This window comes from Bombina bombina, chromosome 6 (genome assembly GCF_027579735.1).
Source record: "Bombina bombina isolate aBomBom1 chromosome 6, aBomBom1.pri, whole genome shotgun sequence".
Lineage (NCBI taxonomy): Eukaryota > Metazoa > Chordata > Amphibia > Anura > Bombinatoridae > Bombina > Bombina bombina.
Window position 1 is genome coordinate 705,782,288 of NC_069504.1, and position 24,973 is coordinate 705,807,260.

Genomic DNA, 24,973 nt, shown 5'->3' on the forward strand with positions numbered 1-24,973 from the left:
TCAAGAATGCTGGCAGGTCCCTCCAGATTAATTGCCCAACTACAATAATATGTCTACAAAATGTTTATGATGTTGAAGTACGCAGACCTGGTTATATTCTTTTTACATATGTTTTGTGTGGATAGGATGTGTTGGTATATCACCCTTTATCTTATTCTTTTTGTAGATACAATCTTTTGTTTTTGTATTGTTCTGTTTACAATATCAACCACCATAGAGAGTGGAAAAAAGAGGACAATACTCTCTTGAACATGTATAATTTTAATCAGATATGATGTACTTATGCACTATGTTGGACTTTTGTGTTGTAATCGTATCTACAATGTTGTCCACAATTAAAAAAAAAATATATATATATATATATATATATTTTTTTTTTTTTTTACCTGACTTAGATCATTCCCTAGAAATAATGTCAGAGACAGCATCAGAAATTGGGAAAACTACAGGGAGATTAACAAAAAATAATATCAAACGATTACAAGGCTTATCATCAGAAACTTTAGGATATTTAACCCCTAAAGCAATTAAGACCTTTTTTTAAAAGAGAGCAAATATGTTCAACTTAGGTTCAACATCTATTGAAGATTCCTTATAAACAGAGGAAACTTCACCATCTGAAGACTAGGTAAAACATTATCAATATTCTCCTGTAATGAACACACAGAAGGAGCATTAATACCCAGAGAAACAGCATTAGGGTGGTCTGATTCCATTAATAATTCTAACAATAAGTCACATAAATACACCCTAATGTAAAGCATTAATACCCAGAGAAACAGAAATAGGGTAGTCTGATTTCATTAATAATTCTATTATTATTATTATTATTATTATTTCTACGATGAGTCCCACAAATGAGCTGGAGAAGATAACTCAGCTTTTTTTATACCAGGGCCATATATATACATATATATATATATATATATATATATATATATATATATATATATAATATATATATAATATATATATATATATATATATATATATATATATATATATATACAGTATATATATATATATAGATGCAGGCAGGCCAGCACTTATGGTTAACATTTCATCCACCCAGGGTGCTTCCATGGTATTGATAGTAGTAAAGAATGGGGATGCACTCGTCAGGATTTCCAAAGTTACCTTTAATGTAACATTTCGGGGTGTTACCCCCTTCGTCAGACATTCTTTACTACTATATATATATATATATATATATATTTAATTATATATAAACTAAAAAGTGGCAATGACATAGCTATAGAGAGTGCCTAAATGTTAATAAATGATACTAACCAATAGACACTCGTCCACCATCAAATAACCAGCAGACAGCCAAACCAATACTGAAACATATCAGCAGAGGTTATGGAATGGGGGTATATTGTAGAGCCATAGAGGGAGGCAAAAGACAAGTCCCTGCGACCAAATATTGAAAGTTAATAACATTTTCCCTTGAGGTGAAAAAAGAATCCCAAACCATACCCCATATACGTTCCTCTGACAAGCACTGTACTCTGAGGGGAACCGGACCTCAGTATAGACTGAAACCCCTCTCTCTCTGAAGAATCTTCATTCTTCAACCACCACCTGCAGAGGCAAATTAAAGACTGATGTATGTGTGAGGTGGGAGGGTTTTATAGGGTTCTTGGGGTTTGGAATCTTTCCCTCTTCCTAGTGGTAGAGAATAGTTATTCCCAGGAGTATTAGATCTTGGACTCTCACCCCTGGTATAAAAGAAATATATAATTTTTAGTTCAAATTATAGTAACATTTTTTTTCTGTACCATATCTTTTTCTTTAAATTTGAATTTCACCTGCAGGTTAAGTTTGAAAAAGAGTAGAAGTCTTGGCCTATGAGTACAGCCCATCTTCAAGCATCAGATTATGTTAAATGCTTGTCTTAAATCCAAATGGATTAAATAAACCCCTATACTTAACCCTTACTATAGGTTTAAGTCTTAATCCTAAACCTGGCCATAACCCCAACCTCTAACTATAACCATAACCCTAAATTTAGAAATATCCCCAATCTGTAAACCTAGCCATAACCCTAAACCTAGCCAAAATACCTATGTCTAATCCCTAGCCATAAACCAAGTTCCTAACACTTGCAAACACCCAAATCCCTAATTTAGCCATTACCATTCACCTAGCAACATGCCCAATCCATAAATTTAGTCATAGCTCTAAACCAATGCAAAAAGTCCAAATGATAATACTAGACATAAACCTAATCCTAGAAAAAAACAATGTTTAATCCCTAGCCATAACCCTAGTCCCTAACACCCCAATCCATAATGCTAGCTGTAACCCCAATCTATAATCCCTACACATAACCCTAATCTTGAATCCCTAGCCATAACCCCAGTCCATAACACTTGCAAACACCCCAATCCATAACTGAAGCTATAACCCCAATCTATAATCCCTAGTCATAACTCTAACACTTTCCAGAACCCCAATTGCTAAACCTAGGCAAAACCTCAATCCCTAACCCTAGCCATAATCCCATTCACTAACAGTAATACCAATCTCTAACCCAAACCATAATACCAATCTAGCCATAAACCCAATCCCTAACTTTAGCCATAACCTCAATCACAAACTCTAGCAGTAACCCTAATCTCTAATCCCTACTCATAACCCTAATCTCTAATCAATATCCATAACCCTAATCTCTAATCCCTACCCATAACCCTAACATTAACCATAATCCCATTTCAAATCCCTAGCCATATTCCCAATCCCTAACCCTAGCCATAACCCCAATCCCAACACTAGCTATAACCTCAATCCCTATCTCTAGCATTAACCCTAATCTCTAATCCTTGGCTATAACCCTAATCTCTAATCCCTGGCCATAACCATAAACTCTATTCCCTAGCCCTCACCCCAATCCCTAATAATACCCATTGTGTTATTTTATATAGAGATTGTTGGCATCTATAATTTTACATCTGGATGCTATGGGTGCCAACATTTTCATACACAATATTATATCTGCTATATTGCAGAAGGATACCTACTTATCCCAATCCAGGAAGGCATCTTCTTTTTGCCTTTCTGTTGTTTTGCTTTTTTATCTTGTTTGGCCATGATAATCATTGAATCAGGATAATCTTTATTATAGAAATGGAGAAAGAATAAAAAAGTGAGGAATTAGTAAACACATTAACACATTTTAATATCAATAAGAAAAGAAAAAAATACTTATACTTAGACCTTTAATGTTTATATACTAGCTCATACTCAGTTGCTAATTTACATTCTAATAATCAAAATGGACAAGGTAAATGGCTACAATTGCCTTGTCAAGTTTATACCAGTTCCAGAAATGAGTTCATCATTAATGTGTGAATGTATTTGCTTATTCTTATATAAGATTGTATACAAAACTTAAAATACTATCATGATAACCAAATAATTCATTTTTTTTCTTTTTACCCAGTGTTCCAGAGCTACTTGTGTTATTCTTAGTTATTTGCTATAAGGTTGTCCTTGATACAGCAGACTTCCTGCGTAAAATTGATGGCTTATCCATTCCACAGGGAGCCATGCTAGTATCCCTTGATGTGGAAGGACTGTACTCATCCATCCCGCACGAAATTGATATAAAAGCTTGTGAACATTTTCTCATGACAAGAGGGGTCACCTTTCAAAAACACACTGACTTTGTCACCAAACTCTTGACTTTTGTACTTACGAACAACATCTTTATGTTTGATGACAAAGTCTATAAACAATTGTGTGGCACGGCCATGGGTGCTACGTGTGCCCCCACATATACGTGCCTTCATCTAGGCCTCTGGGAAATGAATGAAGTATATCAAGTATCACAAACATGCAATAGAAATGGAGAAACGATTCCTCGAAAGGGGATACTCAAAAAGAAGAGTTAGAGGGGCCAAGAATCAGACAGGTCGTGTAAATAGAGACAGCTTGCTCTTTCCTAGAGTAAAAGATCAAACCTCAAAAATTGGACCAATTACTGACTATAATTGCCATTGGAATGGACTTAAAAAAGTACTTGCAAAAAATTGGCATCTACTTTTAAGTGACGATGGCGTTTCTCGAGAGGTAGGGGAATACCCCACCATCACTGCAAGGAGGGCACCCAACTTGCAGGACAAAATGGTTAGAAGCCAATACGTGTCCAAATCAAAAGGAAAAGACTGGTTAACCAGACGAGGGGGTGAAACGCGCGTCGGCATTGGCTAACTGGACCACGTGATGTGTGCTTCGGATTGCAGAGTACCACTATGAAAAAAATGTTGGCGTCTCTTGGAGCAGTTAGTCTGTAAGCACGGACAAGACAAGTTATGCATTCTTTCAAAGGACATGCAAGGATTCTGCCACTTCTTCAGCTGATAATAAGGTCATATGCACTTTTATAAGTGAGCAACAGACTGGCTTTGAAAGTTGGAGCAAACTTTGACTCTTCACAAAAGGGCATGAATATCCCTATTTGAGGGCTTGATACTAATGAATATGGAATTGTAACTTGAATAACTACCAACTAACCTATGTTACATATCCAGCTGAACTTTTTGCTCAATTGCGCACAACTACACATAACAATGCTTTGAAACGCATCTAATTGCTACGACGGCACTATTGCTATCAACTTGCCTACTAATCCTTCTATGCTTATATCTTGCATGTTTTACAATATGATTTATGTGCACATTTAGGTGGGCTTGCTTTCTAGACTACTTAGATCCCGAGCAACACCTGCCCAGTATATATACCCTCATGATTGAGGTGCTGTGTGCAGCAGGGTATAGTCAGTCTAGCTAACTCTCCACCTATAATATATTACCGTGCCTGCTATCGCACTTTTCATAATAAGCTCCTTTAAGCTGATTGTATGCTGTTGTCTATATTTGCAAGGATACTTGCACTAGGAGTTCTTTATCTAACCTCTTAGATCCCACTTTATATATCTGCCCAGGCTATACCTCCCAGCGGCTTTACTTGGGGGTTCTGTGAGCAGTAGGGTGTAGATGGTTAGTAAACTCTCCTATTTACCAGCTTGACATTACTCTGTGCCAGTGTCCATCCCTGACCGGTCAGGTTTCTGTATGTAGAATTCTTTATTTACATTAATGAGCTTTTATACCTACATGTTTTTGCTTGCTTACATATTTTGTGTGTTTTTTTAGATTTTTACATGTTGTGAGACTTGTGGCATGCCCACGGAGTAGAATGTCACTGACTTACAATTAATAAACTGTTTTTGCATTTTCAAGAGCTTTGTTATTTTTTTTTGAAAAGAGTGCTGAATTCCCTGTCTTTATGAAACAAGATATTGTTCTTGTTTATTCTCCTCTACCTATTTAATGACATTTGTTATTAAGGGTCTGCACCACTAGCCTTTCAGGCAAATCTATGAAGACACTACACAGGCCTGAATCCGAAACGAATCGATTCAGAATTTTCCGAATTCGAATCATGCCGAACCGAACTTCGAAAAATTCCGAACCGAACCGAACCGATTTTTTTCGCCATGCACATGTCTAATCTATATTAATACCAGCCATTATAAGCTTATCTCTGATTGGTTCACAGATTGGCTATATCTATTCTAAATCCCTCAGTTCTTAGATGACTTCACATAAATTCTTATAACTAATACTCTGTAGCATTTTAGGGTAGGTTAATTAAGGATATGTTATGATAAGGTATGCAAGTTCTATTATGTATAAGTTATATAGCATCATATGCCTGGAATTTAGTTTTAAGTTCAACCTATAATCCACGCTCATACCATAAAATAATCTGACAGATCTAGAACATGCAAGTAGGGCATTTATAATAGGGAACTAGTTTGTTATCTCCCTATATTAGTCCTATACAGACTCTGTTCATTCCCTGACCGTAATAGATACTCTTGCATTATGATGGAAACAGATTATTATGATTATAACTCTTACATCCCTATACACCAAAGCTCCAAAGGTTACAGAGCGTATCAATCTCCCAGTGTCACTTGTGCTCCCCCCATACTCCCTTAGGCTTATTGAATAAGCATTAGAAAATATATTTTATGGAAATCCTATGTTATTGTTTATTTTTCCCCGTAAATAGCTTCCTTGACAAAGGCACTACTTTGAGGGCCCTTAGGTGACCCTAGCTTATTACAGGAGGGTGAAGGTCTGTGAGTAGTTTCATTAAGAGTCAAAGGGGATATTTGATCATATATGAAAAATCGATAAATAAGAGGTTTACCGTATATATTGTATGTTAATTATGTACAGGTGTTATTAGCTGTTTTTGTGTCTCGCTGAAACTTTATACCAACTTTCCAATTAAGGTCATACTTCTAATATATGTCGTACATTTAATGTATCAGTGAAACCTGTATAATATTGCCGACATTGATTTGTAGGTGGTTTAACCCTGTTGTTTTTGTTTATTGCATAACCTCAATAAAAACAATTTAAAAAAAAAAAAAAAAAAAAAAAAAAAAAACAGTTTAACATAATGGGCCAGATTACAAGCAGAGAGCAAAATTTCCCTTTTGCGAGCGTGATAGTTGCGCTCCACTCAGTAATACCAGTACAGGCAAATGTGCGCTGGTATTACAAGTAAAGTGCAATGAGAACGCATCCTCGCATTTGCATTGCATGGAAGCTCTGCGCTCATGAGAGCCCGCTTCCATAGGCTCAAATGGGAGCCTCGTTCTGATGCCGTCATACGCAGTGAAAGGGGATAAGTTGCACAGGGATGGGCAGCAAATATAAATAAATATGAATATATAAATACAGTATATATTTTTGTGTTAATATGCCTATATACACATAACATATTAACAAATGTATATGCTTATATACATGCATATATATTTACAGGGAACACACAGTTCCCATAGACCGCAATGTAAAGGCACTTTTTAGTGCCGTTTTTTTCTAATACCCCACACCCGCTCACTTTAAGCATTAAAAACTGCTTCATGCAGTTATTTTTTTTTTGTAAATGATACATTTTTTAAAATAAAAAATAACAATACACTTAAATATGGAGGCAATTGGGGAACATTTTGAAAATTAACCAGAGATCTGAGCACTAATTGCTATAGCGAGTACTTGTATAGGCTGGTTATTTATTGTGCACCTGTAAACAATACATTTAGGGCAAGATTACAAGTCATGCTTTATGAGTTTCCCACATGCAATATGTTTTTTTGCAATCAATTCCCATTGCGCAGCTATTACAAGTCTTGAAAAATTGCGATTGCGTTTACACATTTGCCTTTTACGCAACAACCCTTCCCTTTTCAGAGAGCTGTAGTTAACAGTTTTCCACAACATAAAAGTTTCACGAAACACTTACATTAGAAAGTACAGTTACACTCATATTAACACTGTCTAATAAAAATTCTTTAAAAAATATTGCTACACAAAAGTTATAAGGGCTCTAAGATAGGAGATCTCAGGTGTACAAAAAAAAGCTGACACAGGGATTTTACATTGACATACACAGAGAAACATGGATTTATATGTATAGAAATATATTTAACTATGGAGATAATGAAAAGATTTTACATTACAATCTCATGCACATTAAACAATATCTCAGAGGGATTTTCAAAGAGATATTTGCATATAGATCTCGAGATATCTAGACATATATGTAATCATATACATATCTCGCTATAAGTAGATATATCAGTCCAAAATTCATCACATATATAGAGAAATATTTATTTATAAATAAATAGAACATATTCCGTTACAAACACATTTATGCAATATGAAATATTCACATTTTCATGTACACTTTTCAAGGAGAATCCGTCACGGGCTTTGCGCAACAGATTAGGGTTTTAGTGTTTTGGGGGCATTCTATTTGTCTTCTCCATTGACTTTTATGGGGAATACATGAACGCACATGCAATTTGGCTGTTTGGGTTATGCAGCTTAATGCGAGCGCAAAATACGTTATTTTGCAACTTGTATTTTGCGCAATCCCAAATGTGAAAAAGCTATAACGTGCGCAGTGTTTTAGCAACTGATTTTCTGTAATCTTGTAATCTTGCCCTTAGCCACCAATCAGCAAGTGCTACCCAGTTGCAGAATCAAAAATGTGGCAACTCCTAAGCTTCTTGCTTTTCAAATAAAGATACCAAACGAACAAAGAAAATTTGATAATAGGAATAAATTAGAAAGTTGCTTAAAATTCCATGTTCTATCTGAATCATGAAAGAAAAAAACGTGGGCTTCGTATCCCTTTAATACTGCAACACTTCTAAAGGTTTAGAATGCAATAGAAAAGGAAGTAAAAACTGAATACAAAAAGTTGTGGTTTTTCCTTAATGCTGACACTAGTGGACTGGAATGCAGGCTAAGGAGGGAATTATTTTGTATGGTTAACTTACTATGTGCTTTTGCAGACCTGAGTTGAGGAGCCTGATGTATTGTCTTATTGCTTTCTGGTTGCTTTTTCTGAGATACTTTTGCATTTTCAGTGTTTAAGTGCGTGCTCTCTTCTCTGACTAATGAGAGAAAAATAAAGGAAAAAAAGAGTTATAAGAGTTAGAAATAAAATTTGCTTCTGTTATATTTATTTTTTTCTTGTGGTATCCTCTGTGGAAGAACAATTACGTAGGTATATATAATATAGCAGCAGTTTTGTTACAATGTATGCAATAATGTTACACATTATTGCAAACACTGCTGCCATTAAGTGCTCAAAAACATAACTATATTACTACTATTACTGCAACGCTGCTGACATAAAGTGCTCGAGAAACACACACACACGCTTGATAATATAAATATAATATAATAAACTAAACCATTGTCTAGCTGAACCATGAAAGTTTAATTGTGCGTTTCATGTCTGTTCTTACAGAGCGTGGAAAGAGAAGATAACAAAGGTGAAGAGGTAGGAAAAAGAAAGGCACTATAAAGTAAAATGAGTTAAAAATATAAAGTGTACATAAATACTGCAGTCTACGCAGTTACGGTTTACCCAGTCTTTTCAGGCATCTTTCCTGGTCTGATAAAGCATTTTCAAGAGTCTATGGGGCCGAATTATCATTGTGCGAGCGGACATGATTCGATATTGCCGATCATGTCCGCTGCACATCGATAAATGCCAACAGCATTTATCATTGCACCAGCAGTTCTTGTGAACTGCTAGTGCAATGCCGCCCCCTGCAGATTCGCAGCCAATCGGCCGCTAGCAGGGGGTGTCAATCAACCCGATCAACTTTGATCAGGTTGATTTCTGGCAATGTCTGTCCGCCGCCTCAGAGCAGGCGGACAGGTTATGGCGCAGCGGTCTGCAGCATAATTTGTGTTTCTGGCGAGCCTGAAGGCTCGCCAGAAACACGGGGCATTAAGCTTCGTACGGAGCTTGATAAATATGCCCCTATAGATTAAGTGTCATTATCAGTACATATCTGATGGATTTTGACACCAAAAAAATGCCATCTAAAGCCTCTATTTCACTATTTCAATCTATATGAAAAAGTGGTGAAGGAATATCTTGAGGAATCCTAAGTCATCATTTTTTGCAAACAAACGGTCAAAATACAAGTTGGGGCACTATTGTTAGCGCGAGTCGCAATAAGCAATATCGTGACTGCGCTTACTTGCGCTCATATTACAAGTTGGAAGTAAACGCATTTGCTCACAAAATGTGTCCTTAGAGTGAATACTGATATATACCTATATATTCATATAGATATACAGATATAGATATATATTTTACAAAAATAATTATATATATATAATGGTGAAAATTCCGGATGTGTTCTGAGTGCCAATAGGATTCAATCTATCAGATGCTCACCAGCTATTACTAATAGCACTCAGAACGCATCCTGAACCTTACCATCAATTATAGAGGTTGAGCGGATTCGACCTATCAGATCTTACATCCAACTCCACTGTCGGTTAGTCACAATACACGTGACCCGTAAGGATCCACCGCACATAAATCTGACCTCAAATGTGAGTTAAAGCTAGCTTGAAGCAACAGTGTGAGATACACTTTTACAGGTACTGTAATTACAGCTTGTTTTTTGATGAAAAGTGTCTTTTCTTAGCACGTTTGGCTACCATCCATAAGTCCCTTATATTAAGGACTGCACTGTGAACTTTATTCAATCACGGCGTATAACGCCATTACAGGTACTTTCTGATATCCATGACGAAAAGTATTTCTACCAGCTTTTTAGCCCTATGAGGTTTCATTACGGGATCCCGATATAAAAATCTATTTTAAAAAAAAATTTTGACCACACTATTACTATATCCACTGCAGTGAGATAACTTTTATAAAAAATTTTTTTAAAAAAAGAAACTTTTTAAACGATTTTTTGAGCTCATACTTATTTTAATATTCCTACTTTGTATCACTTATGTATTAAAATTGCCTTTTTATACAGTGTACTCTTTACCCCGCATTATTCTTTAGTGTATTTTGTTTTTAAATATGCCAGAGGTAGTCTAACTCTATAGGTTAAGATCTATTCTCAATATTACAAATTTGTTTTTTTACACATACCTCTTATTTTTTAGTATTTTGTGTTTATTAACTTGCCAAAGGCAGTCAAGCCGTATACTTATTCTCCCCCATTATTTATTATTATTTTTTGTTTTTTTGATTTTTATTTGTTATTGTATATAAAGATATAAGACAACCCTTTATGCTAACCCATTTACACGCTTAAATTGAGAGATTTTTCCTTGTGTGCAGATATAACTACACAAAGGTGGTATTAGTATAACTCAATGTGATTTTTTAAAAATATTCCCGGTTTTTGTGTCATATTGAACAAATACATAAATTTAAAAATTTCATTTATATCACTGATACACATAGTGTTGTTTTATAACTTAACCCTTTAAAAATTAATTTTAAAAGCTCCCCTCCCCTTATCTGTTCACATTCTTTTCTATATCTGACAGTTGTTTGGAGGAACAATTGTTTTATTTAGGGTCTGAGCATTTCTTTGCTAATGTTGCAACACTATTTTTGGGTGCACTCACTCTAATCTGTTTTTTACATCATTTAAACTCCATCAGGACATAATTGTAAAAATGTTCCAGTATAAAGAGTTGGGCAACTTCGGCTCCTGTGGTGGCCTTGCAACCAGTGAGCCAATAGTCCATAGAATGGGTAAACAGGTGCATCCACTCTGAAAAAGGCTGCCCCTCTTGCTTTCTTAGCTCCCTGAACTTCTGCCAGTGAACTTTCAGCGTGAGGCCATATCGGGCAAGTATTCACTCTTTCACCTTATCATAGTCCCTTTTGTCCCCTGCGGGGACAGTATGAAAAGCCTCCACGGCTCGACCAGACAACTTGCCGAGCAGGATGGAGACTCGGTCGGCATAGGCGACCTCCAGCAGCTCACACTATGTCTCGAAGACCTGGAGGTAACTGTCGATCTCTACTCCTCAGTGAGGGCTCGGAAAACCCCATGCGGCAGCTTTGAGGGTCGGGTGGTAGACCCCAGTGGAGCTGGCAGTGAGCCCCCTCATGGATTTGTGGATCTCCGCCAGTTTGATCGGGGTTGCTTCCGACACCATCATGGTGATGATTTCTTCGGTGGGTTAGTCCCATAGAGCACCAAGTCAGACATCATAGTTTCTTGGTTCGAAGCTCTACTGTGTTGTTCACTGTCCTGGTCACTATCTGACCCACTAGTTGGTTCGTTAGTCTGGTCATCCTCCATCAGTTCGTCTACGATTACCGCATTGTCCAGCACTTTTTTCCCCTGCCCTCCATCAGGGTCTTTAGTTCTTCCTTTCGGAGCACAGAGTATCAATCCATCCGAAGGCATCTTCAGGTGGTGGTTTGGACGTCCCAGGTAGATGGAAGCATCCCACTGCTGCCACCACTGTGACAGATTCCCTGCTACCCCGACTGGGTAGCTCCGCCAAAGGATCCTTCCAACACCTGGAACCAGCCGCTATGTAGTGGAGAAAGTGATTTTAGCAATCACACCCAAATAACTAGATACACTAGCATTCACATGAACACAAGAAGTGAACTTTATTAGGGAAAACACAATATTTATACAGAAACTGATCTTGATAACAATCCTTATCTGACCTTCATATCTCCCACCATTCCTGCCCCTCCAGACAGGCTGGCGCCTGCCATAGAAGCCTCAGAGACCCATGACACAGGGGTGGTGGTTTTGAGGTGATGTCGGGGGAGCAGTGGCACTTCCAAGGTGTTATTTGAAAGCTCTCCAGATGCCACAGTCCAAAAAGCGGCATGATTTGTTACTGGGGACCGGAGTTACAGCCCAGTAAAGATTTAGGGGTAGGGGTGTCCAAAACCCACATTTCCCAAAGTAGCTCCCCTCAAGGGTATAGAGGTTAAACCCCTGCAGCCTGGTATCCGTGACAGTAAGGATTTGATCGTTCAGAATGGAAACTATCAGGACTATTCTGTGTTTTGTTCAGTAAGGTCAGTTAATATCCACAAAAGATTTATAGGATGCTTACATCATATTCCAATTCACTCAGAACATTACCAGTTTCTGTGGTTTGCTTTTCTGGATAAGCATTATCAGTTTGTTGCTCTTCCATTTGGTCTAGCTACAGCTCCAAAAATATTTATCAAGGTGCTGGCTGCCCTTTTGTCTGTCATCAGAGCTCAGGGTATTGCAGTGTTTCCTTTCCTGGACGACATCTTGGTACAAGCTCTGTCTTTTCATTTAGCAGAATTTCACACCAAACAACTATTGTTGTTTCTTCAAGACATGGTTGGAGGATCAATTTGCCAAGGAGTTCTTTGATTCATCATACAAGGTGTCTTCCTAGGTTTTGAAATAGACTCAGTGTCCATGAGTCGAATCTCTAACAGAGCAGGGACGGATGAAATTGCTATTAACTTGTCTGAATCTTCAGTCTTTTTCATTCCTTTCAGTGGCTCTGTGTATGTAAGTACTAGGTCTCATGATTGCCGCTCCAGATGCAATTCCATTTGCTAATTTTCAATTAGTCTTGTATGCTGCATAAATGGTACAGGGATTATACTCATCTATCTCAAAAGATATTCTTAGATTCCAGTACAAGTCAGTCTTTGACTTTGTGGCTGAATCATCAGTTTATTATTCAGGGGGCTTCTTTTGCTTGTCTTACCTGGTCTGTGATCTTCACAGATGCAAGTCTTTTAGGTTGGGGAGCTGTTTGGGGGTCTCTAACAGCACAGGGGGTTTGGGTTCTTCGGGAGGCAAGGTTACCTATCCATATTCTAGGGCTCTTCCAGCTTGGCCTTTGTACAAAGGGAGTCTTATCTCGATTTCCAGACAATCAATGTCACAGCAGTATCTTAGGTCAACCATCAGGAAGCAAATCATAGTTTCTTGGCTATGATGGAAGTATCTTGTATTCTCCTTTGGGCAGAAGACAATCTCATTCCAGGAGTGAACAATTGGGAGGCAGACTTTCTCAGTTGTCAGTCTCTACATACAGGGGAGTGGTCTCTTCAACAGGATGTGTTCAATCTGATTGTGGATCTTTGGGGTCTACCAGTTATAGATCTGTTGGCCCCCCATTTCAATAACAATCAGGGATCCTCAAGCAGAGGTAGTGGATGCTCTAGTAGTTCCTTGTTCATTTCAGCTCGATTGTCTGTGTCCTCCTCTGGTTCTTCTTTTCAGAGTTATTTCCAAGATAAGGCTAGAGAAGTAATTTGTAATCCTGTTTGCACCAGAGTGGCCATGCAGGTTTTGGTTTCCGGTTCTGGTTCAAATATCCAGTTGCCCTCCTTGCCTTCTTTCTTTTTAGCCGCAAAAAAGTGAGCATAGAGCAGAATTTAGCTCCACATCTCACCTCAATACCAGCGCTGCTTACGGTAGCGGTAAGCTGGAAAAACGTGCTCGTGCACAATTTCCCCATAGGAATCAATGGGGCTGATTCGGCTGAAAAAAAGTCTAACACCTGTAAAAAAGCAGCGTTCAGCTCCTAACGCAGCCCCATTGATTCCTATGGGGAAAGACATTTTATGTCTACACCTAACACCCTAACATGAACCCCGAGTCTAAACACCCCTAATCTTACACTTATTAACCCCTAATCTGCCGCCCCCGACATTGGCGACACCTACATTATATTATAAAAACCCTAATCTGCCGCTCCGGACACCGCCGCCACCTACATTATATTTATGAACCCTTAATCTGTCGCCCCCAACATCGCCGACACCTACATTATAGTTATTAACCCCTATTCTGCCTTCCCCAATGTCGTCGCAACCTACCTACAATTATTTACCCCTAATCTGCCGCCCCAACGTCGCTGCCACTATAATAAAGTTATAAACCCCTAAACCTAAGTCTAACCCTATCCCTAACCCCCACTAACTTAAATATAATTTAAATAAATCTAAATAAAATTACTATTATTAAATAAATTATTCCTATTTAAAACTAAATACCTATAAAATAAACCCTAAGGCCTAGATTTACAGTTTGGCGGTAGCCGTGAAAACCAGCGTTAGAGGCTCCTAACGCTGGTTTTAGGCTACCGCCGGTTTTTGGAGTCAGTCAGGAAAGGGTCTAACGCTCACTTTTCAGCCGCGACTTTTCCATACCGCAGATCCCCTTACGTCAATTGTGTATCCTATCTTTTCAATGGGATCTTTCTAACTCCGGTATTTAGAGTCGTGTCTGAAGTGAGCGTTAGAATTCTAACGACAAAACTCCAGCCGCAGAAAATCATAGTTTCTTGGCTATGATGGAAGTATCTTGTATTCTCCTTTGGGCAGAAGACAATCTCATTCCAGGAGTGAACAATTGGGAGGCAGACTTTCTCAGTTGTCAGTCTCTACATCCAGGGGAGTGGTCTCTTCAACAGGATGTGTTCAATCTGATTGTGGATCTTTGGGGTCTACCAGTTATAGATCTGTTGGCCCCCCATTTCAATAACAATCAGGGATCCTCAAGCAGAGGTAGTGGATGCTCTAGTAGTTCCTTGTTCATTTCAGCTCGATTGTCTGTGTCCTCCTCTGGTTCTTCTTTTCAGAGTTATTTCCAAGATAAGGCTAGACAAGTAATTTGTAATCCTGTTTGCACCAGAGTGGCCATGAAGGTTTTGGTATCCGGTTCTGGTTCAAATATCCAGTTGCCCTCCTTGCCTTCTTTCTTTGCAGTCAGATCTTCTCTCTCAAGATCCTTTCTTCCATACTGATCTAAGTCTCTAACTTGATGGTATGGAATTTGAATGCTTAGTTCTGAGATATAGAGGTTTTTCCGATTCTGTGACTGAAACTCTGTTTTCGGCTTGTAAGCCTTTTTCTAGAAAGATTTATCACAAGGTTTGGAAAATAAATAATTTCCTAATGTGCAAAGCATGCGGCTAGAGTACAAGTTTTTGTCGGTAATGGTGTGCGTTGCTAACGCACAGTTTTTCCTTACCGCTCACCGCAGACAGTGCTGGTATTACGGGTCTTTAGAAACCCGGCGTTAGCCGCAAAAAAGTGAGCATAGAGCAGAATTTAGCTCCACATCTCACCTCAATACCAGCGCTGCTTACGGTAGTGGTAAGCTGGAAAAACGTGCTCGTGCACGATTTCCCCATAGGAATCAATGGGGCTGATTTGGCTGAAAAAAAGTCTAACACCTGCAAAAAAGCAGCGTTCAGCTCCTAACGCAGCCCCATTGATTCCTATGGGGAAAGACTTTTTATGTCTACACCTAACACCCTAACATTAACCCCGAGTCTAAACACCCCTAATCTTACACTTATTAACCCCTAATCTGCCGCCCCCGACATTGGCGACACCTACATTATATTATAAAAACCCTAATCTGCCGCTCCGGACACCGCCGCCACCTACATTATACTTATGAACCCTTAATCTGTCGCCCCCAACATCGCCGACACCTACATTATAGTTATTAACCCCTATTCTGCCTTCCCCAATGTCGTCGCAACCTACCTACAATTATTTACCCCTAATCTGCCGCCCCAACGTCGCTGCCACTATAAAAAAGTTATTAACCCCTAAACCTAAGTCTAACCCTATCCCTAACCCCCACTAACTTAAATATAATTTAAATAAATCTAAATAAAATTACTATTATTAAATAAATTATTCCTATTTAAAACTAAATACCTATAAAATAAACCCTAAGGCCTAGATTTAGAGTTTGGCGGTAGCCGTGAAAACCAGCGTTAGAGGCTCCTAACGCTGGTTTTAGGCTACCGCCGGTTTTTGGAGTCAGTCAGGAAAGGGTCTAACGCTCACTTTTCAGCCGCGACTTTTCCATACCGTAGATCCCCTTACGTCAATTGCGTATCCTATCTTTTCAATGGGATCTTTCTAACTCCGGTATTTAGAGTCGTGTCTGAAGTGAGCGTTAGAATTCTAACGACAAAACTCCAGCCGCAGAAAAAAGTCAGTAGTTAAGAGCTTTCTGGGCTAACGCCGGTTTATAAAGCTCTTAACTACTGTGCTCTAAAGTACACTAACACCCATAAACTACCTATGTACCCCTAAACCGAGGTCCCCCCACATCGCCGCCACTCGATTACATTTTTTTAACCCCTAATCTGCCGACCGCCACCTACGTTATCCTTATGTACCCCTAATCTGCTGCCCCTAACACCGCCGACCCCTGTATTATATGTATTAACCCCTAACCTGCCCCCACAACGTCGCCGCCAGCTACCTACAATAATTAACCCCCAATCTGCCGACCGCAAAGCGCCGCTACTTACGTTATCCTTATGTACCCCTAATCTGCTGCCCCTAACACCGCCGACCCCTATATTATATTTATTAACCCCTAATATGCCCCCCACAACGTCGCCTCCACCTGCCTACACTTATTAACCCCTAATCTGCCGAGCGGACCGCACCGCTATTATAATAAAGTTATTAACCCCTAATCCGCCTCACTAACCCTATAATAAATAGTATTAACCCCTAATCTGCCCTCCCTAACATCGCCGACACCTAACTTCAAACATTAACCCCTAATCTGCTGACTGGAGCTCACCGCTATTCTAATAAATTTATTAACCCCTAAAGCTAAGTCTAGCCCTAACACTAACACCCCCTAAGTTAAATATAATTTAAATCTAACGAAATAAATTAACTCTTATTAAATAAATTATTCCTATTTAAAGCTAAATACTTACCTGTTAAATAAATACTAATATAGCTACAATATAAATTATATTTATATTATAGCTATTTTAGGATTTATGTTTATTTCTCCAACATTGGTGTGTCCGGTCCACGGCGTCATCCTTACTTGTGGGATATTCTCTTCCCCAACAGGAAATGGCAAAGAGTCCCAGCAAAGCTGGTCACATGATCCCTCCTAGGCTCCGCCCACCCCAGTCATTCTCTTTGCCGTTGCACAGGCAACATCTCCACGGAGATGGTTAAGAGTTTTTTGGTGTTTAAATGTAGTTTTTATTCTTCTATCAAGTGTTTGTTATTTTAAAATAGTGCTGGTATGTACTATTTACTCTGAAACAGAAAAGGATGAAGATTTCTGTTTGTAAGAGGAAGATGATTTTAGCAGACAGTAACTAAAATCGATTGCTGTTTCCACACAGGACTGTTGAGATGAAGTAACTTCAGTTGGGGGAAACAGTTAGCAGACTTTTCTGCTTAAGGTATGACTAGCCATATTTCTAACAAGACCATGTAATGCTGGAAGGCTGTCATTTCCCCTCATGGGGACCGGTAAGCCATTTTCTTAGTCAAACATAAAAGAATAAAGGGCTTAAAAAAGGGCTTAAAAACTGGTAGACATTTTTATGGGCTAAAACGATTGCTTTATTGGGGCATATTATGCAGATTCTAGCTAATAATTGGCATTATAATCTTGGGGAACGTTTAAAAAACGGCAGGCACTGTGTTGGACACCATTTTTAGTCTGGGGGCCTTTCTAGTATATAGCTGGGACTGTATAGGGGTCAAATTTAAAAACGGCTCCTGTTCCGTTATTTTAAGGGTTAAAGCTCTGAAATTTGGTGTGCAATACTTTTAATGCTTTAAGACACTGTGGTGAAATTTTGGTAATTTTTGAACAATTCCTTCATACTTTTTCACATATTCAGTAATAAAGTGTTTTCTGTTTGAAATTTAAAGAGACAGTAACGGTTTTATTTTAAAACGTTTTTTGTGCTTTGTTGACAAGTTTAAGCCTGTTTAACATGTCTGTACCATCAGATAAGCTATGTTCTATATGTATGAAAGCCAATGTGTCTCCCCATTTAAATATATGTGATAATTGTGCCATAGTGTCCAAACAAAGTAAGGACAGTAATGCCACAGATAATGATATTGCCCAAAATGATTCCACAAATGAGGGGAGTAAACATGATACTACATCATCCCCTACTGTGTCTACACCAGTTTTGCCCACACAGGAGGCCCCTAGTACATCTAGTGCGCCAATACTTATTACCATGCAACAATTAACGGCTGTAATGGATAACTCAATAGCAAATCTTTTATCCAAAATGCCTACTTATCAGAGAAAGCGTGATTGCTCTGTTTTAAACACTGAAGAGCAAGAGGGCGCTGATGATAACTGTTCTGACATACCCTCACACCAATCTCAAGGGGCCATGAGGGAGGTTTTGTCTGATGGAGAAATCTCAGATTCAGGAAAAATTTCTCATCAAGCTGAACCTGATGTTGTGACATTTAAATTTAAATTAGAACATCTCCGCGCACTGCTTAAGGAGGTGTTATCTACTCTGAATGATTGTGACAATTTGGTCATTCCAGAGAAATTATGTAAGCTGGACAAGTTCCTAGAGGTTCCGGTGCCCCCCAACGCTTTTCCTATACCCAAGAGGGTGGCGGACATAGTAAATAAAGAGTGGGAAAAGCCCGGCATACCTTTTGTTCCCCCCCTATATTTAAGAAATTATTTCCTATAGTCGACCCCAGAAAGGACTTATGGCAGACAGTCCCCAAGGTCGAGGGGGCGGTTTCTACTCTAAACAAACGCACTACTATTCCTATCGAAGATAGTTGTGCTTTCAAAGATCCTATGGATAAAAAATTAGAGGGTTTGCTTAAAAAGATTTTTGTACAGCAAGGTTACCTTCTACAACCAATTTCATGCATTGTTCCTGTCACTACGGCAGCGTGTTTCTGGTTCGAGGAACTAGAAAAGTCGCTCAGTAAAGAATCTTCGTATGAGGAGGTTATGGACAGAGTTCAAGCACTTAAATTGGCTAACTCTTTTGTTTTAGATGCCGCTTTGCAATTAGCTAGATTAGCGGCGAAAAATTCAGGGTTTGCTATCGTGGCGCGCAGAGCGCTTTGGCTAAAGTCTTGGTCAGCGGATGTGTCTTCCAAGACAAAATTGCTTAACATTCCTTTCAAAGGTAAAACATTATTTGGACCAGATTTGAAAGAGATTATTTCAGACATCACTGGGGGAAAGGGCCACGCCCTCCCACAGGATAGGTCTTTTAAGGCTAAAAATAAGCCTAATTTTCGTCCCTTTCGCAGAAACGGACCAGCCTCTAATTCTGCATCCTCTAAGCAAGAGGGTAATACTTCACAACCCAAACCAGCCTGGAAACCAATGCAAGGCTGGAACAAGGGTAAGCAGGCCAAGAAGCCTACCACTGCTACCAAAACAGCATGAAGGGATAGCCCCCGATCCGGGACCGGATCTAGTGGGGGGCAGACTCTCTTTCTTTGCTCAGGCTTTGGCAAGAGATGTTCAGGATCCTTGGGCGCTAGAAATAGTTTCTCAAGGTTATCTCCTGGAATTCAAGGAACTACCCCCAAGGGGAAGGTTCCACAGGTCTCACTTATCTTCAAACCAAATAAAGAGACAGGCATTCTTACATTGTGTAGAAGACCTGTTAAAGATGGGAGTGATACATCCAGTTCCAATAAGAGAACAAGGAATGGGATTTTATTCCAATCTGTTCATAGTTCCCAAAAAAGAGGGAACATTCAGACCAATTTTGGATCTGAAGATCCTAAACAAATTTCTCAGGGTACCATCGTTCAAAATGGAAACTATTCGAACGATCCTACCCACCATCCAGGAAAGTCAATTTATGACTACCGTGGATTTAAAGGATGCATACCTACATATTCATATCCACAAAGGAACATCATCAGTTCCTAAGGTTCGCTTTTCTGGACAAGCATTACCAGTTTGTGGCACTTCCATTCGGATTAGCCACTGCTCCGAGGATTTTCACAAAGGTACTAGGGTCCCTTCTAGCGGTTCTAAGACCAAGGGGCATTGCAGTAGTACCTTACTTGGACAACATCCTAATTCAAGCGTCGTCCCTGTCAAAAGCAAAGGCTCATACGGACATTGTCCTAGCCTTTCTCAGATCTCACGGATGGAAGGTGAACAAAGAAAAAAGTTCTCTGTTCCCGTCAACAAGAGTTCCCTTCTTGGGAACAATAATAGATTCCTTAGAAATGAGGATTTTTCTGACAGAGGTCAGAAAATCAAAACTTCTAAGCTCTTGTCAAGTACTTCATTCTGTTCCTCGTCCTTCCATAGCGCAGTGCATGGAAGTAATAGGATTGATGGTTGCAACAATGGACATAGTTCCTTTTGCACGAATTCATCTAAGACCATTACAACTGTGCATGCTCAGACAGTGGAATGGGGATTATACAGACTTGTCTCCGATGATTCAAGTAGATCAAAAGACCAGAGATTCACTCCGTTGGTGGCTGACCCTGGACAATCTGTCACAGGGAATGAGCTTCCGCAGACCAGAGTGGGTCATTGTCACGACCGACGCCAGTCTAGTGGGCTGGGGCGCGGTCTGGGAATCCCTGAAAGCTCAGGGTCTATGGTCTCGGGAAGAGTCTCTTCTCCCGATAAACATTCTGGAACTGAGAGCGATATTCAATGCTCTCAGAGCTTGGCCTCAACTAGCAAAGGCCAAATTCATAAGGTTTCAATCAGACAACATGACGACCGTTGCATATATCAATCATCAGGGGGGAACAAGGAGTTCCCTGGCGATGAAAGAAGTGACCAAGATAATTAAATGGGCGGAGGATCACTCCTGCCACTTGTCTGCGATCCACATCCCAGGAGTGGAAAATTGGGAAGCGGATTTTCGGAGTCGTCAGACATTCCATCCGGGGGAGTGGGAACTCCATCCGGAAATCTTTGCCCAAATAACTCAATTATGGGGCATTCCAGACATGGATCTGATGGCGTCTCGTCAGAACTTCAAGGTTCCTTGCTACGGGTCCAGATCCAGGGATCCCAAGGCGACTCTAGTAGATGCACTAGTAGCACCTTGGACCTTCAACCTAGCTTATGTATTCCCACCGTTTCCTCTCATTCCCAGGCTGGTAGCCAGGATCAATCAGGAGAGGGCCTCGGTGATCTTGATAGCTCCTGCGTGGCCACGCAGGACTTGGTATGCAGACCTGGTGAATATGTCATCGGCTCCACCATGGAAGCTACCTTTGAGACAGGACCTTCTTGTTCAGGGTCCATTCGAACATCCAAATCTGGTTTCCCTCCAACTGACGGCTTGGAGATTGAACGCTTGATTTTATCAAAGCGTGGGTTTTCAGATTCTGTAATAGATACTCTGATTCAGGCTAGAAAGCCTGTAACTAGAAAGATTTACCATAAAATATGGAAAAAATATATCTATTGGGGTGAATCCAAAGGATTCCCATGGAATAAGATAAAAATTCCTAAGATTCTATCCTTTCTACAAGAAGGTTTGGAGAAAGGATTATCTGCAAGTTCTCTAAAGGGACAGATCTCTGCTTTATCTGTTTTACTTCACAAAAGACTGGCAGCCGTGCCAGATGTTCAAGCATTTGTTCAGGCTCTGGTTAGGATCAAGCCTGTTTACAGACCTTTGACTCCTCCCTGGAGTCTAAATCTAGTTCTTTCAGTTCTTCAAGGGGTTCCGTTTGAACCTTTACATGCCATAGATATTAAGTTACTATCTTGGAAAGTTTTGTTTTTAGTTGCAATTTCTTCTGCTAGAAGAGTTTCAGAGTTATCTGCTCTGCAGTGTTCTCCGCCCTATCTGGTGTTCCATGCAGATAAGGTGGTTTTGCGTACTAAGCCTGGTTTTCTTCCGAAAGTTGTTTCTAACAAAAATATTAACCAGGAGATAGTTGTACCTTCTTTGTGTCCGAATCCAGTTTCAAAGAAGGAACGTTTGTTACACAATTTGGACGTAGTCCGTGCTCTAAAATTCTATTTAGAGGCTACTAAAGATTTCAGACAAACATCTTCCTTTTTTGTTGTTTATTCTGGTAAAAGGAGAGGTCAAAAAGCGACTTCTACCTCTCTTTCCTTTTGGCTTAAAAGCATTATCCGATTGGCTTATGAGACTGCCGGAGGGCAGCCTCCTGAAAGAATCACAGCTCACTCCACTAGGGCTGTGGCTTCCACATGGGCCTTCAAGAACGAGGCTTCTGTTGACCAGATATGTAAGGCAGCGACTTGGTCTTCACTGCACACTTTTGCCAAATTTTACAAATTTGATATTTTTGCTTCTTCGGAGGCTATTTTTGGGAGAAAGGTTTTGCAAGCTGTGGTTCCTTCCGTTTAGGTGACCTGATTTGTTCCCTCCCTTCATCCGTGTCCTATAGCTTTGGTATTGGTTCCCACAAGTAAGGATGACGCCGTGGACCGGACACACCAATGTTGGAGAAAACAGAATTTATGCTTACCTGATAAATTACTTTCTCCAATGGTGTGTCCGGTCCACGGCCCGCCCTGGTTTTTTAATCAGGTCTGATGAATTATTTTCTCTAACTACAGTCACCACGGTATCATATGGTTTCTCCTATATATATTTCTTCCTGTCCGTCGGTCGAATGACTGGGGTGGGCGGAGCCTAGGAGGGATCATGTGACCAGCTTTGCTGGGACTCTTTGCCATTTCCTGTTGGGGAAGAGAATATCCCACAAGTAAGGATGACGCCGTGGACCGGACACACCGTTGGAGAAAGTAATTTATCAGGTAAGCATAAATTCTGTTTTTACAGGTAACTTTGTATTTATTTTAACCAGGTACAATAGCTAAAATAGTTAAAATAATTACAAAATTACCTGTAAAATAAATCCTAACCTAAGTTACAATTAAACCTAACACTACACTATCAATAAATTAATTAAATAAAATACCTACAATTACCTACAATTAAACCTAACACTACACTATCAATAAATAAATTAAATACAATATCTACAAATAAATACAATGAAATAAACTAACTAAAGTACAAAAAATAAAAAAGAACTAAGTTACAAAAAATAAAAAAATATTTACAAACATTAGAAAAATATTACAACAATTTTAAACTAATTACACCTACTCTAAGCCCCCTAATAAAATAACAAAGACCCCCAAAATAAAAAAATGCCCTACCCTATTCTAAATTACTAAAGTTCAAAGCTCTTTTACCTTACCAGCCCTGAACAGGGCCCTTTGCGGGGCATGCCCCAAAGAATTCAGCTCTTTTGCCTGTAAAAAAAACACATACAATACCCCCCCCAACATTACAACCCACCACCCACATACCCCTAATCTAACGCCTGGATGAAGACTTCTGCCCGTCTGGAGGACCTCTCCTGCCCGGATAGGATGAAGACTTTGGACCGTCTGGAGGACCACTTCTGCCCGGTTGGGCGAAGACATCTCAAGGTAGGGTGATCTTCAAGGGGGTAGTGTTAGGTTTTATTAAGGGGGATTGGGTGGGTTTTAGAGTAGGGTTGGGTGTGTGGGTGGTGGGTTGTAATGTTGGGGGGGGGTTGTCTTTTTTTTTACAGGTAAAAGAGCTGATTACTTTGGGGCAATGCCCCGCAAAAAGCCCTTTTAAGGGCTATTTGTAATTTAGTAAAGGGTAGGGATTTTTTATTATTTTGGGGGGCTTTTTTATTTTATTAGGGGGATTAGATTAGGTGTAATTAGTTTAAAAAACACAATGTATGCTTACCTGATAAATTTATTTCTCTTGTGGTGTATCTAGTCCACGGATCATCCATTACTTGTGGGATATTCTCATTCCCAACAGGAAGTTGCAAGAGGACACCCACAGCAGAGCTGTAATATAGCTCCTCCCCTAACTGTCATAGCCAGTCATTCGACCGAAAACAAGCCAAGAAAGGAGGAACCATAGGGTGCAGTGGTTACTGTAGTTTAAAATTAAAAATTACCTGCCTTAAAATGACAGGGCGGGCCGTGGACTGGATACACCACAAGAGAAATAAATTTATCAGGTAAGCATAAATTGTGTTTTCTCTTGTAAGGTGTATCCAGTCCACGGATCATCCATTACTTGTGGGATACCAATACCAAAGCTAAAGTACACGGATGAAGGGAGGGACAAGGCAAGTACTTAAATGGAAGGAACCACTGCCTGTAAAACCTTTCTCCCAAATATAGCCTCCGAAGAAGCAAAAGTATCAAATTTGTAAAATTTTGAAAAAGTATGAAGCGAAGACCAAGTCACCGCCTTGCAAATCTGTTCAACAGAAGCCTCATTTTTAAAGGCCCAAGTGGAAGCCACAGCTCTAGTGGAATGAGCTGTAATCCTTTCAGGAGGCTGCTGTCCAGCAGTCTCATAGGCTAAGCGGATTATGCTTCTTAGCCAAAAAGAAAGAGAGGTTGCCGAAGCCTTTTGACCTCTCCTCTGTCCAGAGTAGACAACAAACAAAGCAGATGTTTGACGAAAATCTTTAGTAGCTTGTAGGTAAAACTTTAAAGCACGGACCACGTCCAGATTGTGTAATAGACGTTCCTTCTTTGAAGAAGGATTAGGACACAAGGAGGGAACAACAATCTCTTGATTGATATTCTTGTTAGATACCACCTTAGGTAAGAACCCAGGTATGGTATGCAGGACTACCTTATCCGTATGAAAAATCAGATAAGGAGAATCACATTATAAGGCAGATAGCTCAGAGACTCTACGAGCCGAGGAAATAGCTACCAAAAAAAAAAAAAAAAAACTTTCCAAGATAAAAGTTTGATATCTATGGAATGAAGAGGTTCAAACGGAAC